This window comes from Phyllobates terribilis, unplaced genomic scaffold (genome assembly GCF_046119375.1).
Source record: "Phyllobates terribilis strain yellow unplaced genomic scaffold, ASM4611937v1 Scaffold_9__5_contigs__length_417890890, whole genome shotgun sequence".
In the NCBI taxonomy this organism is placed as follows: Eukaryota; Metazoa; Chordata; class Amphibia; order Anura; family Dendrobatidae; genus Phyllobates; species Phyllobates terribilis.
In genome coordinates, this window is record NW_027362769.1 from 223,210,457 (window position 1) to 223,227,696 (window position 17,240).

The window sequence follows — 17,240 nt, forward strand, 5'->3', positions numbered from 1 at the left end:
GATTTTATCCTTGGTTGATAACAGAAAGTCCATAACTTAAGTGATTTGTCTCTTAAAGGGAACCTGTCATCACAAAGTGACCTGTTTAAATAATTTTTTAATGTTAAAGAATAAGTAAACCTTTGTAATGTTTTCTTTTTAGATCTGAGCATCTTTTTATAGGCTATGAAGCTTTTACTTTTTATTAAATCCATATCCCACTTTGTATGCGTGTTCAGGCAAGAGTTGTGTGCTCCTGTTACTTGAGCTGCTTACCTCTGCGAGGTGGTTTTAGAGATTGTTGGGGGTCTCAGGACCTGGACTCCCACTGTTTGCAATTAAAAGGGCACTTAAATATATATAAAAAAGTTAGAAAGGTTCAGTTACTCTTTAAATGTGTTTTTTGTCAATTTTTTGTGTGTTACAATCTGTATTAAACAATCATATAAATCTTGCAATTTTCACACTGGCCACTGGATCGATTTTACACTCATACTTCCTTTTGTTTCAAGAAATGAGCATGTACATTAGCAGCAATAGACTGAGACCATGTCTTTTGTATTGAAGCATCTAATGAGCATGTGCAAATGGCATTGTGAAGGCAGCGAGATTGGGGGGAACCTATGTGAATGGTGGATTTTTGGTTATCAGCTGTGTTTAGAGGTGTTACCTGTCATTGTAATCCTATCTGTAATGATACTGAGATTGCTGAAAAGTCGTCTGTAAAACAACAACACTAGTTATGAATCTAAAATCGCTCCAGTGGCCAGTGTGAAAATTTAAATATTTCAAATTTTTATTAATACATATTGTGATATGTAATAAAACATCTAGAATTTTGAAAAAATTACATTTAACGCAAAAAAGTGGTTTAAACAATAGATCATTATCTGAAGATTCATTCCTTTTAAAATTCGCTTGTTTTCTGATAGGAATCTGAATTGTTCCTGAGCTGTTAAAAGTGATGCATAATCAGTAGGATTATTTATCTATATTGGTTTTGCTGCCGTTACTTTAAGTGTATGCAGAATGTCTGGATTCTTCTTGTTCATATGCAGAAGATAATTCTGCCATCTATACCATTTTATAAAATGACACGCAACAGTTTAAAGTGGACTGAAGTATATAGCTTTTCTACCTATATATCTATATGTTGTCACAACTGTATATGACTCCTGATGTCTTGAGTAGGATATGCACAATGATTGCATAGTAATGAAAAAAACTGTAGGGTCAAATCGGCTTTAAAGCTTCCATATTCATTCCACAATATATGTCAACATTGTCAGTAATGCTAACCCCTACAGGTCCATATTACTAACCTAAGTAATAAATTGCAGACGTGACTGCTCTGTGTGCAGCTCCTTGTGCTCGTCCATGTATCCAAGTGCAGGAGCTGCCTGCTATTTACATGCACTAGTCTGGCCCATAAATTGGATTAAAGTAGTTCATGTTGTAATTTTTTCCATTTAGACCATTGGTCATTGTACAGTAGAAAGTTGGCCATGTGCACTGGCACTTTGTTCATAATCAGTGCATATGTTCTCTGTGTGCGGTCTATGGCGCATACAGACAGCACACATTGGTATAATACACGAGCCCTTGGGTATAGGGATGAGCGGACCTGTGGAAGTTAGGGTTCTGGTACCCGACCTTTAGTCCAAAGTTCAGTTCGGGTGCCAGAACTGTACCCGAACTTGAACCAGAACCCAAACCCCTTTGAAAACAATGGAAACCCGGACTTTGGATCTGGAAAAAAATTCTCTCACTCTTTCCAATAGACTTTCCCCGGAATTCCGAACTTTGCGAATCCGTGTACGGAGTTTAGTACTGGACACTAACTGTTCGGTACAAACCCCGAACTTTTAAGTTCGAGTTCGCTCATCTCTACTTAGGTACTGTGGCCACATGTTGCCGCCATGACTTAACCTTTTCCCCGCTAGGGGCAATGACAATTTTTGACAATCTTTGACATTTTATGTCAATTGTTGCCAAGAAATCCATGTTAAAAAAAAACACATTTTTTTTAAATAGTATTTTTTGCCAAATCTTTTCATTTCAATTTTTTCCAAGAAATTCATGTATTTCTTTTTTTTAAATAGAATTTTTTGGCAAATATTTTCATTTTAAATAATGTTGTTTTAGTGCCTGCATTTTTGTATGATGTTTTTATTTAATGCATTAAAATATGTAAAAAAAAAATTATGTGATTTTAGATTTCAAGATTCTTCTTGGAGTCCCGTGATTTGTAAAAGAAAAAAAAACGCAACAAAAGCATCGCAAAACAATAAAAGAAACATTAAAAGTTGTTTTTAACACCCATGGCCAATAAACCAATAGATGTCTTTCTCTAGAAAAAAATGTCACAAACTGGTTCAGAATACAACAGGCCGACAGCATACTGCACAGTGGTGGACACAAATCAAGAGGGCCCATTTGCAATAACAGTACATAGGCCCCTTTATGTGTCTGTGACAAAAGCTGGTTTGGAGGTGGGAGTGGGCCCCTTTATCTTTTGAGTCCCCTATGCGAGGACAGATAAATAAAAACTGTCTAAGTGAAATACTGTCTCTGTTGCTCATAGCAACCAATCACATGGCTGCTTTCATTTTACCAGAGCTGTTTAAGAAATGAAAGCTGAGCTCTGATTGGTTGCTATGGGAAACAATTTTTGATAAATGAGGCCTACTGGTTTTAGTGCATTTAATATTTCCCAATTTGACTTACAGCTAATATGTGTCTGCAGGGATTTTTAATTTGTGAAAAAATAATGGCTAAAAATGCCAGTTTTCCTAAAAATTCTGTTTCTGAAGGCACCAGTTTCACCTGAGCTTAATATGCCTGTGTGAAACTGATGTTATATACCATGTGAGACCGTAGAAATATTTTTTTTCTTCATTTGACTCCATTGATGGGTACTATACTATACCATTTAATTATCCAATTAAAGTACCTTTATGTTTTGTGTAAAATTCATTTTTCCGGTTAAACTTTTTTTATTAGGACTTTATATTAATTTTACCATAAAGGACGCCAATTTTTATTAGTGTCAACAAATGGAGCACATTCTGCAAGATCTTTTACAAATTTGTTGAAATTACTTCAACACCTAAAAAGAATAAATTTTTGCTATTGTGAATCATGATAATTAGGTAATTATGCTACAGGCCTTAAACAATGCCCACATAAATGTGAGAAAAACAATGCATTAAACAACTAAAAAGAGAATTGATAGTAGAAGACAAGGACAAAACTTTTATTTTCTCGGTGCCTATGATGTTTTTCTTTTATCTTTTTTTTTTCTGTTTTGTTGCTTTCCAAGCACTCTACCATCAATTTACGACAGTCCCTTCCATCATCCTGAGTATTTATTAACTACATAAAAGATGGTTCCCCCTGAACTGTCTATCCACATTGCAGCTGCTATGCTACTCAGGTAGTTATACAGGTGGCAAAAAGTTGATAAATAATTTGTTACTATCATTCTAAAATGACATAAAAAAAGACATCTATAAGATGCCTATAAACTGTTAATGGGTTTTTTTCAGGGCTTAAAGGGGTTTTCCCATGAACAAAAGTTCATTTTAATCAATAGATCTTGGAATAATAATAACTTCCACAATTGGATGTGTTTAAATAAAATGTTCCTGTGCCGAGATAATCTTATAAATGTGCCCCTGCTGTGTCCTGTGTAATGGCTGTGTCTGACCGTGCAGGAACATAGTCTGATCAGGCCATGTGCCCACATAGCGTTTTTGTAGCGTTTTTGCGGCGTTTTTACGGCCGCGAAAACGCTTGTAAAACCGTCTGCCATGCAAAGCAATGTGAATGCCATGCAAAACGCAGCATGACCATTTCTACCGCGATTACGCCGCAAATTCGCAGCCATTGAGGAACAATGAAATGCAGCAAACCCGCAGGTATATGTGGATTTGCTGCATTTCAATTAAATTCAATGGCCGTGAATTTGCAGCGTAATCGCGGTAGAAATGGTCATGCTGCGTTTTGCAATGCAATGCGAATTCGGCAGACTACAACTCCTCTTCATGCCAGCTACCACGCGGTGAAAAAAAGAAATAAAAAAGTTAAAAATAAAAAAAACCTGTATACTCACCTCTCCGGTCTCCTCCCAGCTGCGTCCTCTCTCCTCGGCGTCCCGCGGTATACTTCCAGGACCTGCGGTGACGTCATTTAATCAGCTGATAGTCACGCGACCGCTGACGTCAGCAGTCAGGTGATGGTCTCGTGACCATCAGCTGACTAAATGACATCACCGCAGGTCCTGCAAGTACACCGTGGGACGCCGAGGAGAGAAGACGCAGCCGGGAGGAGACCGGAGAGGTGAGTATACAGGTTTTTTTTATTTTTAACTTTTTAATTCTTTTTTTTTTTACTGTAGATGAACCATTTAAAGCATCTAAGTCGGTCACACAATATAAATCCATGCCAGTTGCATGGATTTATATTGTGTGACCAACTTGTCAAGCACTTTTCCAAGTGATGCTCAAAATCGCTTGGAAAAGTGCTTGAAAAAACGAATGCGAAAACGCATGTAAAAACTCTGAAAAAAATGCTTCTCCCTGGCAGAAAAAATGCGTGTAAATCTGCATGCTTTTTTTTTCTGCCAGAGAGAGGCAAAAACGCTCTGCATCAAATCTGCATCGTGGGCACTAACCCTCATACCACAGCTCCTGAGAAGGGGAGAAAGAAAAAGACTATACAGACACTAGAGCAGGGGATCACAGCTGATTTTTTCTGTGAGGTAAAACATTTCCCTACCTGTTTTCTAAATAATATTTTACTTAGTGAGCAGCATATGGTACTTATGGAAACAATGACCCCAGACTGTTCCAGGTTGGCCTTCAGGTCTTTGGATGTTTGACATGGTGTTTTTTCCACCATTCGCACCAACCTTCGAAGACCTCTCTTGTCAATTTTCCCCTTTCCTCCACATCCAGGGAGGTTCTTGACGGTTCCATGCATGGCAAACTTCTTAATAACATTGCACACTGTTGAAGCTGTAATACCAAGGTCTTTGGAGATGGCCTTATACCCCTTAGAAGTCTTGTGTTTGCTAATAATAGCAGTTATGATGTCCTCAGACAGCTCCTTTGTCTTCACCATTGTGACAAAGGAACAGGGCCTACCATGTGGCTTTTTAATTACTCACAGAAAATTACTCACAGGAGAATATCTTTTGTGATTTACCACAGGCGAGTCAAAATGTGTTTCCATACTAAATAAATGTAAAGGGTGCTAATACCAGTGACACAGCAAACTTTAGGTTTTTCTATTGTTCCCTCCCATTGTTTTTTGTTTTAAATTATTGTTTATCATTTGCTCTTTTGTATTTAACACGAGTGCTCTATGCAAAAAAACTTTCACTTGATTCATTTTTTTCAGTAGATATTCCACATTATGTACTTAAACTTCATGGGTGCCAATAATGATGAGCAGGACGGTATGTACTTGGTATCGCCTTAATTATACTGACCTGGAAAATCTTGTTACCAGGTAATTTTTACTGCACAATGGATGCTGTAAAAATAAAACCCCAAAAAGCTATGGCTAAATTGCGTTTTTTTTTTCACCTTTTTTTTGTCATTTTTCCTGATATTATATGATGAACTGAATGGTGACTTTTCAAACAACATCTCATCTCGCAAGAAACAAGCCATCATGCACCTATGTTGGCAGAAAAATAAAAATGTTATGGCTATTTGAAAATGGGAAGTTGCAAAAATGAAAAATTGTCTGCTTCCTTAGGGTGTAATGGGAGTAGCAGTCAGTTCGGGATGTTGTTGAAGGTCCCAACTTGTGGATATTGGTGTGACAATAATAGGTATTTTGATTTATATGTCATTTAATTATATTTTTACACCACTGCTTTAATCGAGCCATCGTCTATATATGTTGCACTGAGAAGTGACATTAAGATCAAGAGTAAGCATGTCTGTAAGTTAGCGGGTGAAAGATACAGCACCTTGTTTATTGTTTTAGAATACGACTGTGCCGTCCATCTGTGACAGAGACAGAGGTCATACATCATGCCTGGCATTACTGAAAATGACATGAGACAGGACATGCATCTAACAGCATCATTTCATTAGGTTCTTTCCTGTCCGTGATATATGTATAGCTTGCAGCAAGTGGTTAAGGTCGGTAGGCACTGGTTGGATATATTATAAATCGGATGATTCTCTGCTTCTGGCGGCATTTTATTCTCTTTTATCTGCAGAAAAATAATCTGTTGAAAAAGAATTTGGGTGAATGTCAGTGTGAACAGATCAGTGTCACAGTGAAGAGATGTTATTAACAACCACTAGAGCAGAGAATAAAACATATCAATATAATCATACAGTGGGCTTTTATACCTCGCTTCTTAGCTTCTGTGTCTGTGATTATAGCCAATTATTAGTTTCAGAGCAAACGCTGGTTATACATTTCATGGACATAATTGTTTTCTTTAATATAAAATATTGGGAAATATCTGTTAGCCATACAATGTGTATGGTACAAATGACATGGAGTAACTCAATAGAACATATGTATGAAAGGGTTTGCGGCATAGCTAGATATTGTAATCTCTATTGTGTGCCACAAGTAAAGGTCGTAACTATAGTGGGTGCAGGGGTTGCACTCCCACCTTGGCCATAGATATTTGGGAGCTGAAAATGTCCCTTTCGCCCATATAAGACCAATGCTATTAACTACTTTTTAACCGTCTTTAGACTTTAAACACCAGTGCAGTTCACATATTACTCTGCATTGATATTCTAAAGGATCATTGCATAGTAAGCAGCTGCATGAGTGGGAAGCAGGCTCTCAAACACAGCCAGACTCCCCATAGAAAAGTCAGAGATTGTTTACTACTATCTCTTCCATCCTGATTAATATGAAAGAGAGCTGTGTATACAGATTAGGAAGCACTGACAGTGCTTCCACCACTGGACCCAGAGATAATGTGATCACCAGGTGCCACCAGCAGCAAGAGCTGCTGAGTCCTAACAGGCCCAGATCAGGTTTACAATGCAGTCAGAGGGCTGAATTTGCCTGTACCTGGGGCTAAAATGCTATCACCAGTTACAGGAAATTCATTTATATAAATAAAATGCATTTGAATGTTGAAATGCCACCGTAAGGCTTTTTATGACCTTATGGCATGCACAGTATGTGAAATTGATGAAAACCTAAATAAATTAATTATATAAAGCAGGACAAAAAATGAAGTTGCTGCTAATCGCTGTTTCTATCTATGCCCCATAGCAAAAGAACCCACATGTCTGATATAATAAAAAATACTGCACTTTTGTTACATGATGATTTAAACATCTCAATGCATATAAAATACTGGGTCCCATCAAAACCATTTGTGAACCATGGCGACCAGTCAAAGCTTAGCTTTCATTATTTGATATGACGAATCTAGTGTGTTCCTAATGGACCTCTTTGGCTTATCATTGGGTCTGTTCCAGTTCTACTCTGGTGTACATCATTTGGATGGTAGGAACATTACATTGCTGCACAAGTCCAGTTGCAGTGTGTACAGGATCATACTGAAAGGGATTTTACCAATCATTAAATTTATCACCTATCCCATGGAATATGTATGTAAAATATATAATTTCTTGGAGTCCAACCTCAGATCCTCTAATGGGTTCAAGATCAGGGGTCCCAGATCGTCCTATGTGAATGGGGCAGTACTGTGAATGATTGACTTCTATGAGACTACCGAATGGTTATTTTCATCAATCTCATTGAAGTTAATGGAGCAGTGGTCAAGCATGTGTAAGAGGGTGATCGGGACGCTCATGCGCCTCTTCCCTCTTAATGCACATAATGCTGTGTTCTATGTTTATATATGAGCATTCATATGATCTAATGTCTTATGGGTTACTGATAGGGTCAGTATAGGTTAGTTCGGGTAGACTATTAGCTTAATAGAAGAAGTAGTGCAGAGGTGGGCACTGTAGCACACAGAGTATGCAGTTATGGTTGGGAAAGAGTTAAGGGGTTTACAAACTGCTCCAGTGTGGGAGTGGCAGGTTTAGTGAAGAAAGGAGTCACTTTTTGATTGCAGGCAGAGTGAGTTGAGTGAGGGACAGTGACTAGTGAGGACGTGTCAGGAGGACACAGGAGAAAGTACAGGAGAAGGGTGTGTGTTTGGCACAGTCTAGGAGTTTTTGGATAACCTTATCTGGAAGGTGAATCCGAACAGTCTAGACAGTGGGGACAACAGGAACAGAAGTACATGGAGAGGTCAATGTGGGAACTTCACCTTACGTGCCAAGACAGGACAGCCTCATCAGGGAGGTGGATCCAAGCAGATCAGGCAGTGGGATAGAGTTACCCAGAGAGCTGGCGCGATCGGCGTTGGTCTTCATGTCAAATTCGGTGTCCGTGTCTTTCATCGCTGGTAAAGTGCCGCTGTATGTGAAAAGATCACATTGAGACTGTATCACTTGTTACTCCCTGTATGTGAGTGTGGCTGCAAGTAAAGAAGTTTTTACGTGTTTAAGCTGGTCTGGTTTTCTCCTTCTGAAGGTTAAAAGACCCAACACCCGGGACGGCGGGTCAGAAGTGACTATGGAGTTCCCCTCCACGGAAGCACCACAACACACACACACCCAGTGATTCTCAGCGTCCCCTTTTTCTGTAGCGGGCCAGGGTGAGGATTTAATCACTGAAACTGACGTGCCACTCGCCACCGACTGCCACCCTGTCCCCTGTTACACATGCATACAGCCATCCTAAGACCATGTACATACGTTCAGTATTTGGTCAGTATTTTACATCAGTATTTGTAAGCCAAAATCACGAATGGAACAGTCAGAGGAAAAGTATAATAGAAGCACGTCACCACTTCTGTATTTATCACACACTCCTGGTTTTGACTTATAAATACTAATGTAAAATGCTGACCAAATACTGAACATGTGAACATGGCCCAATGCTGTGTGTGAATTGTTTAATCGTTTACATTCAATCAATGGACTTCTGAAGAATTCCTTTTAAACATTTTTGGCTAAAAGCTGTATGGGATGGGTCCTTGTATTACCCACTAACTAAACCATTCCAATTGGATTATTTCCTAGACTCTACAAAATTCTGAAAAGGACTTTCTCTTTTTGCTAGTTTAACATTTTATGTGCTGCTGCCTAGAGCACACATCTAGAGCAGAATGCAACATTTAAATTGTGTGAATAATGTAAAATTAAGTAGAATGTCATGTAGCTAAGCCTATTGATGTTGGAGGTCTGCCAACTGAATAGCTGAAATGTCTGTAATATACAGTGTAAGTCCATGTGACATGACATTTGCTAGGGCCATAAAAGCCACTTCTTCAAATGCGAAAGCTGGTAAAATAATTGAAGAATCTCTTATTTTTTTCTGTTTGTGCTAAGTGACACATTGTGGCAAAATAATTACAAAAAGCTTAATGCATTCAGGAGAAAGACTCATGGGGCACACATGAGAAGTAAGTATATTGTGTTTGATTGCTTATCATAATGTGTAATTCCAGGGGAATAATAATAGTGGATGCAGAAGTAAAGTCACAAATGGGCCTTGTTACTTTCGGGGATGTAATGATCCCTATACCACATAGGAAGACAAAAGTATTACAAATGGAACATAATAGGCAATGGCCCTGTATGAGATATTGCATTGGAACTTGTGAGGTGCACGTTACACCCTTGCATAGTTCCATCATGTTACTTTAATCACAGCTTACCAATTCTTTAAAACTTTCATCTGAAATACATATTACACTGTTCTATATATTTCAAAAGTTGTCAGGTTCAGTTATGAAATTAGCCATTTATTAATGATTTTGACCTCCTGAACTCAAATCTGACAATAAAATTTTTTAGTTGGCTCTTGTTTCTATGATATTAGAGAGTTTTCCTTTGACTGCTACATATAATTAATGCATAAAAGTTTCAGTACTTTGAAACATTATTATATTTGCAAATATAAAAATGACAAATATTTTGTTATGACAATTTTCTGACATTTATTTAGAGGAAACTTAGCAACAATTCAAATAACTAAAACATGTCTAAGCACTATTGCGAATTATAATCAGTTACGGAAATTGCACTACAAAATTTGGGTCTTTTTCAGTGACAACTCTTTTTTGCTTGTCTCTTGTACTCCTGCATTGGATCATCTCTTACAATTGTTCAACAGTAATCTGCAAGCATTGACAAATTCCGTTTTCCATAGCCACAATGTCTTGGTGAAATCTCTCACCATGCTCGTTGCTCACTGCTCCGCAGTTTGGTGGAAAAAAAGTCTAGATGTGAATGTAAGAAATTAATCTTTAATGACATGTTACATCCAAGATCCTAATATGTTTTAAAGAGATTTTCCACCAACTCTCCATAGTTATCTACTCTTGAGTTTCCCAAAAAATTAGTTCCCACTAATGTGAATGCTACTCATGGAGCCTTTTCCTTGCCCTGCAACAAACAGAGAAATTACTCATCTGGAAGAAGCTTACAAATCTGAGGTCCAATAAAGACTCTTTCCTTTAACTTTGCTTCACTCAACCTCGATGCAGGACACTTTTACACCCTGGCTGAAGTGAATGTCGGAGAGGCCAGTCTCTTTTTTTGCAGTGATACTCTCTTGCACGATTATCCCATTCATACAGAAGGCAGCAGTACTTTGTGTATCCACCTTGGAGACCAAGTAACAGGGCAACAACTTTTAAGTCACCACAGAGGGGCCAGAAATGTTGGTCATAGTTCATGCACCTCAACAGCTGTTGTCATAGGTTTCTTTCATGTCGACTGCATAGCCAACTGGAATTGAAAGTAGTGCATTAACATTATGCAGCGAGATGGCTTTTAGGCTTATCTTGGACTAATTGATGAAGAGCCTCCTTTCCTCTGGATTATGACTTATCGTCAGTGCTTCCATTAAACTGTTGATGTTGTTGCATGCCACAAGATCGCCCTCCATGAAGAAGTATTGAACAAGATCTTTATCACCGTTGCAGAACAAAGAAATCTGAACATTGCCCTCTAGGAGATTACAGTGCTGTAGCCTGGAACCTACATGCTCAACCTTACTCTTGGGCAGATCCAAATCTCTAACAAGATCATTCTGTTCACTTTATGTTAAAAGGTGTGGTTCAGTTGAGGTTGCTGACAGAAAGTGACGTGCCCCCTGGGCCGTGGGGTACTCGATGCCGGGCCGGTCGGTGCAGCAATTTCTCCAGTATCTCGACCCTCCAAATGGTAACGGCAGCCTGCTGGGCCTCCTCCATCCGCTGGCCCAGCTCCTGTACCTCGTCACGGAGGAAGCTCGTATCCTCCAGGGATAGTTGAGTCAGTACCCCTTCCAGGTTGAGGAGTGCAGCTGCAGGCTGCAGGCCACGAGCCGGAGTCACCGCTTGGTCTGCCTCCATCGTGCCTGCCGGGTGCAGTCTGTCTGCACTTCTGGAGACCCCGCCCTGTCTGCAAGGTTTCTCTTCTCCTCTCCCCTTTCTGGGGCGGTTCCATGGCTGCTTTCTGTCGGCCACACCTGGAGGCGGTTTCCTCAGACTGATGGACATGTCTAACTATATGGCCACAGGTGCATGGGGCGGGCCCCGCTTTTGGCGCCATTCAGGAATCCGGCCCATGATGGGAGTTTTCTTGTCGTCCTTGATAACGCACATAATGGCGCCCTTTCTTCTGGGGCGGGCGCCACATTCAGTATACAACACAGTCTCTAGGCGCACAATACCCGGTTATAACGGGTTCATTCATATCCTGTTCGTGATGCCAAATATGACGTGCCCCCTGGGTTGTGGAGTACTTGGTGCCGGGCTGATCGGTACAGGGGATGTCACAGTGGCAGTGACCCGGTCCGTGACCCAGGGCGGTCAATAAAAGGGAATTATAGTTTTTATAGTTTAAATGTTCGTGACGCCACCTGTGGTATGCGGCTATATGGAGCCGCCGCTGCGGTGCAGATGCCCTGGAGCTGATGGTGACACAGCAGAGTTGGTTCAGCTCTCCACAGGTAGAGCTAAGCTCCAGGGCGGTGCAGTGATGATTAATGAGGTAGATGTTGCTGTGCAGTGTAGTGCAGGGGATGGCGCAGATAATAATTCCAGTGGGGTGCAGTCTTCAAGGTTTACTCACAGTTGTTGAACTCCATTCTACCAGGACCAGGGTAACCTCCCATGCCATCCTGTGTTTACCAAGGCAGGGGTTCAGCAAGCTCCTAGGTGTTTCAAGAGTACATAACGGGACCCCATTCTGTGTGCCTTCCTCGGTCATCTGCCTGCGCTGGCTCTCACCCTCCAGCCTTTCGCCTCACAACCAGTGTCCCAAGCCGGTAGCCTCGGATCTTGTCTGCAACACCTTTTTAGCGATGTAGTTGCGGTTGTGAGCAGCTGCACCCTGAAAGTACAGAAGCCTCCGGTTTGTAGCTGAGCCTTGTAATTCTCCACTTGTTAGGGGTCGGTCCCCTTTGCGGCCTGATCCCTTCACGTCCTTGTAGATTCGGGCACACGGGTGGCTTCCTGCACTTCCCATGCCCCTGGGATCCCCTCACTTCTGGAGCCTTCCCTCTGCTCCCTTCTTCGTCCTGCCAGTCCTCCTGGGCCTCTCACTCTAGGCCCGCTCCTCTGAGCAGAGCTCCTACAGAGCTCCTGCTCCCACTCCTTCTCCTCAGGCTGTCTTCTCTGACTGGACCCCACTGTCTGACTGACTTCCTACAAGATGGTTCCCCTTTTTATACTCCTACTGAAGTGCTCTCCTAGGCTACTTCCTCAACCCACACCCACTACATGGTTCCACCCTCCAGCTAGAGACCAGGTCCTGTGCTCTCCCTTAGGAGCAATCTTGCCCTTCCCTCTGAAGTGGAGTGTAATGGATGCAAGTGTGTGGGTCCCGGGCAGTACTCCATCCTTACCTGAGAGTGGGATACCACACATCTGGGTGAGATGCAGTACCTGTGTGGCGACTGAACCCGCAGGGGCGCCACAAAAGTCTGGGTCGTGAGGGTAAGATGCTTCATGACACCAAGTGCCCTCTTCTTCTTCACTTGATTAGACTGAAAATGTTTCTGGTGCTTTTGGGACTGGCAGTTCTTCTGTATGTGGTGTGGGGCACATTGGAGATGGAATGTTTGGATACTGTACAGTCCATTCTTCTTTCTTGAAACTCCTTTCCTAATGGGGGGCACCATGCAGAAATAGCAATTAGTACTGTGATCGGTTGGTTTTCTCCAGATCATTGAGACTGCAAAAGGCATAGATTGCCTCTTCCCATGAAACCACTGGGTAAGATGTGATGCACATCTATTGCAGCATATGTGTGGAGCCCAACTCTTGTCCTGATCTCCTATTCTTCAGCCAAAATTCAGGTTGTAGGCTTTCCTTATCATGATAGTGAAGTTTCGACTTTGTGACGCAAAAGTGACTTCTCTGTATATGTACCAAAAACTTTGCTAATGCAAGAATGAAGCATATCTGAAAAAACATATAGAAACATGTCAATATGCTAAGAAACTAAGCTAAGAAATCTTAAAACTGTATACCCAACACAGAGAGCATTTATAAAAGTAGGTGATGTAACTGTAATTTTGATTGTCATCGGAGCTGAGTTGGCATTTTTTGATTGGTCACCCCAACATGATAGAATACTGAAGGCTCAATAGACTAAATAGATGATGTAGTAGACTAGTTATTAACAATGCAGTAATGATGATGAAATAATAAATACGCAATTTTTCTCTATGCCTGCATGAATGGTGTCATAAGTAATTACGACCTCCTCTGGAGTTTGAAATTAGAGCCAATCAGCAAATTATTGCATCATATTCGTTTTCAGCTCCATAAAATTAGTTAAGTTCAACTGTTTTCATCTTTGAACCAATTTAGCAGTAGAACAGCGTTATCAGTACTATAAACATATACATTATTCCAATGAAGTTAAACTTTTTCTTCTAAAAATTTTTTTATTTCCCATTGCTAATTTTATATTTTGATGACACTTGTTGGAAGGTTTCATTTCTTTTATTTTTTTTTACCAAATTTTCCTCTTTAAACTAAATTAATGGATTAAAATAGGAGAGTCCTGATGTGGACGTATCAGTTGACACTTTTGGCATTGTCATCAAAGAGGCCAATTTATTATGAGTGTGAAAGCAGCTTATGTTGGCATAGGCAATACAAAAAGATCATTCATTCAATGATTATTGTCTACTAGTACAGCTGCTTCATGTGACCCTTATAAGTCTTTAGAGACTGACATTTAATGGCCTTGGCTTCCTTAAAAACCTTCTAGGGCCAAAAAATCTAGACTGCTAGACTGTACCTTAAGCCGCATGCACTGAGTACATTGTGTACTGCTGTATGGTACCCCAACAGAGTTATCGTCTGCTCGAAGAAATGATCTTCACCAGTTTCAAGCAGAAAATGTGACATGCCCAGATATGTCTCCATATTAAATAGAGAGCATATAGAGGTAAATTAGCATGGCAAAGAAGACCATAGAATTATAGCTCGGTACAACTTTTAGGTGGTACCAAGGAGTGATACAGTGGTACGCATTAGAACCTTGTGAAATTAGTACTTATTAGGATAGGTTCACATAAGAGTATAAAAATCGTTGAGCTTTTCATCCAGAAAAGTGGGATGATTTTTTTTCTCACTTGTCATCCGTATGCAATCCATTGCTTTACTACAGAAGCTATTAATCATTTACAAGGGAATTTACAGTTCCTATGTTGCAGAATTTCAATGCATCCGTAAAAAATCGGATGCTATACTGTGGCTCTGTATTGCATTTGATTTTTTTTGCGTACCCATAGACTTGAATAGGTGATTCTCATCCAGTTTACAGAACAAATTAGTGCATGCTGTGATTTTTTTCACACGCAGGTTCAGTCAGTGAAAAAAATAATTTATCTGAACTGCCCCATTAAATAACATTGGTTCTATTGCTGTTTGCTTTTTCATTGACAGCACTCAAGCCAAAAATATGGTCATGTGAACTAGCCCTTAGTAATATGCATAAGTGCACAATCATAAAACATGCAAATGCTTCATAAAGATTTGAAATGCATTAAAAAGGGTATAGATTCATATATGAAAAAAGAATGGAAATCTCTAGATACATAAAATATTTACATTTGTTATTTTAGGACTGGCAATGTACTGAAATCATCAGGAAAACCATAAAGAAGTTTCATAGTTTCGTAGTTTGATAATTTTAAGGTTGAAGGTAGACTTAAGTCCATCGAGTTCAACCTATAGCTTAAAATGTTCATCCAAAGGAAGGGAAAAATCCCATAGAGCAGATATAAATAGCTCCATATTAGGGGAAAAATTCCTTTCTACTCCTTTTGCAATCAGACTAGTTCCCTGCATCAATGAGCCATCATAGAATCTAGTGCCCATAATCTGTAATATTATATTTATCAAGAAAGGCATCCAGACCCTTCTTGAATTTTAGTAGTGAATCACTCATTACAACATCATGCGGCAGAGAGTTCCATAGTCTCACTGCTCTTACGGTAAAGAATCTGCATCTGTGATTATGATTATCCTCTGTGTTGATTACCCTGCAGAGTTTAGTATCATGTGAAAATATTGTAATTCTATTCTGTATGCCCACTAAAGTTATTAAAATATATGTTAAAAAGAAGGGGGCCCAATACCGACCCCTGTGAAAAAACTGTGACCCAATCTAAATGTGTTCCATTAATTAGCACCCATTGTTTCCAATCACTGAGACAGTTGTTAACCCAGCTAAACATATTTTCCCCTAGTCCCATTTTTCTCATTTTATATCCTATTTTTGAGGGGGTCAACACTTTCATTTTTCAGTTTCTTACTGTTTATACAGTTGAAGAATATTTTTGGATAATTTGTACATTCTTTGGCAGTGAGTCTCTATGTCTCAATCTTTGTTGCCTTGATTTGATTTTTGCACAATTTATTTTTTTCTATGATTATTTAATGCTTCAGCACTACACTCTTGCTTTAATTCTCAAAACGCTTTCTTTTTGTCATTTATTGTGTCCATTACAGCTCTATTTAGCCTTTGTGGTTTCCTCCTATTTCTAGCTTGTTTATTCCCAGAAAATAAGCTAAAGGGGTTGTACTGTCTAAAACTATAAGTCTGCAGTCACTCCATGCATGCTTCCTCTCACATTCTGACTAGACTGAATCCGGCCTTGCTCAATGCATTTGCATTGTGCGAGGCTGGATACAGTCTAGTCGGCATGCAAATCGCTTACATGTGGTCAAGCTCTCTCCTCTTCCAACGCCAGCACTTGAGAATCCTCACAGCGGGCAGTGCACGTGATGTGAGGATTCACGTGTCTGCAGTAATATGGAGGGACTGCAGACTTGTAGTTTTAGGCCGGACAACCCCATTAACACCTATCCGCAGTATATGTGATATTACATTATAGATCAGTTGAGGTCTAAATGCTGGGACCTGCATTGATTGTCAGTAAGGGGAACTTTTATCCTGTTAGAACGGCGTGGCAGTGTACATGCCCAAGACTCCCTATGAATAGACCGGCGATGCCACTCCAAGCTAAGTCCTCCATCATCAAGTATTTGGCCCCCCACTGATCTAGAAGTTATACTACAGATAGATGATAACTTACCTTGACTGGACAACCCCTTTAAGGTATTGCGGTATAATTTGCTGAAAATGGAACATTCAACTTTGTTTTCTCCATTAAAAAAAAAAGCAGAAGCACACATGTTCAGCAATTTCCTCTCATAGAAACATGTATATGTCACTTATCATAATGTTTACTGTGCACATACAGGGAGGTTCAAAAGCAATATACCAATATAACAAGCTACGCCGTGTACACAAATACTATATTAGTTGATTGCCAGTTATTGTTTTTCTGGTTAATTCCTGTTTGTAGATACAATTTGTAAGTTAACAAGAAAAAAATTATCTTTAATTGTAATGAATTTATTAAGTAGAATACGATTTTAATTACATTTTTATTAATGTTACATTTTGTACAACTAGCAGATCTGATATAACAAATTCACAATGTGTCCTGCTTTGCCCTTAGAAACAAGTCAGGTTTCTTGTTGCATTGTCACTGGGAAAATGAAATCTGTGCTCTGCTTACTTCCCATAGGCAACAATATCCACAGTTTTGCTGCAAGGGTCTGTTTCTCTGTTGAATAATGATATTTTTTTCTACATTTACAATGGGCTATATATTGTATTCCAATTTTATGACTTTTTAGAATTCATGTTGTTTGACATATAACCATA

The 17,240-nt window shown here is 39.7% G+C and overlaps 1 protein-coding gene across 1 annotated transcript in view; it reads left to right on the top strand.

Moving 5' to 3' along the window:
- Positions 1-17,240, top strand: part of SHISA9 (shisa family member 9) — a 515,889-nt gene that overhangs the window by 117,470 nt on the left and 381,179 nt on the right. The window lies entirely within an intron of this gene.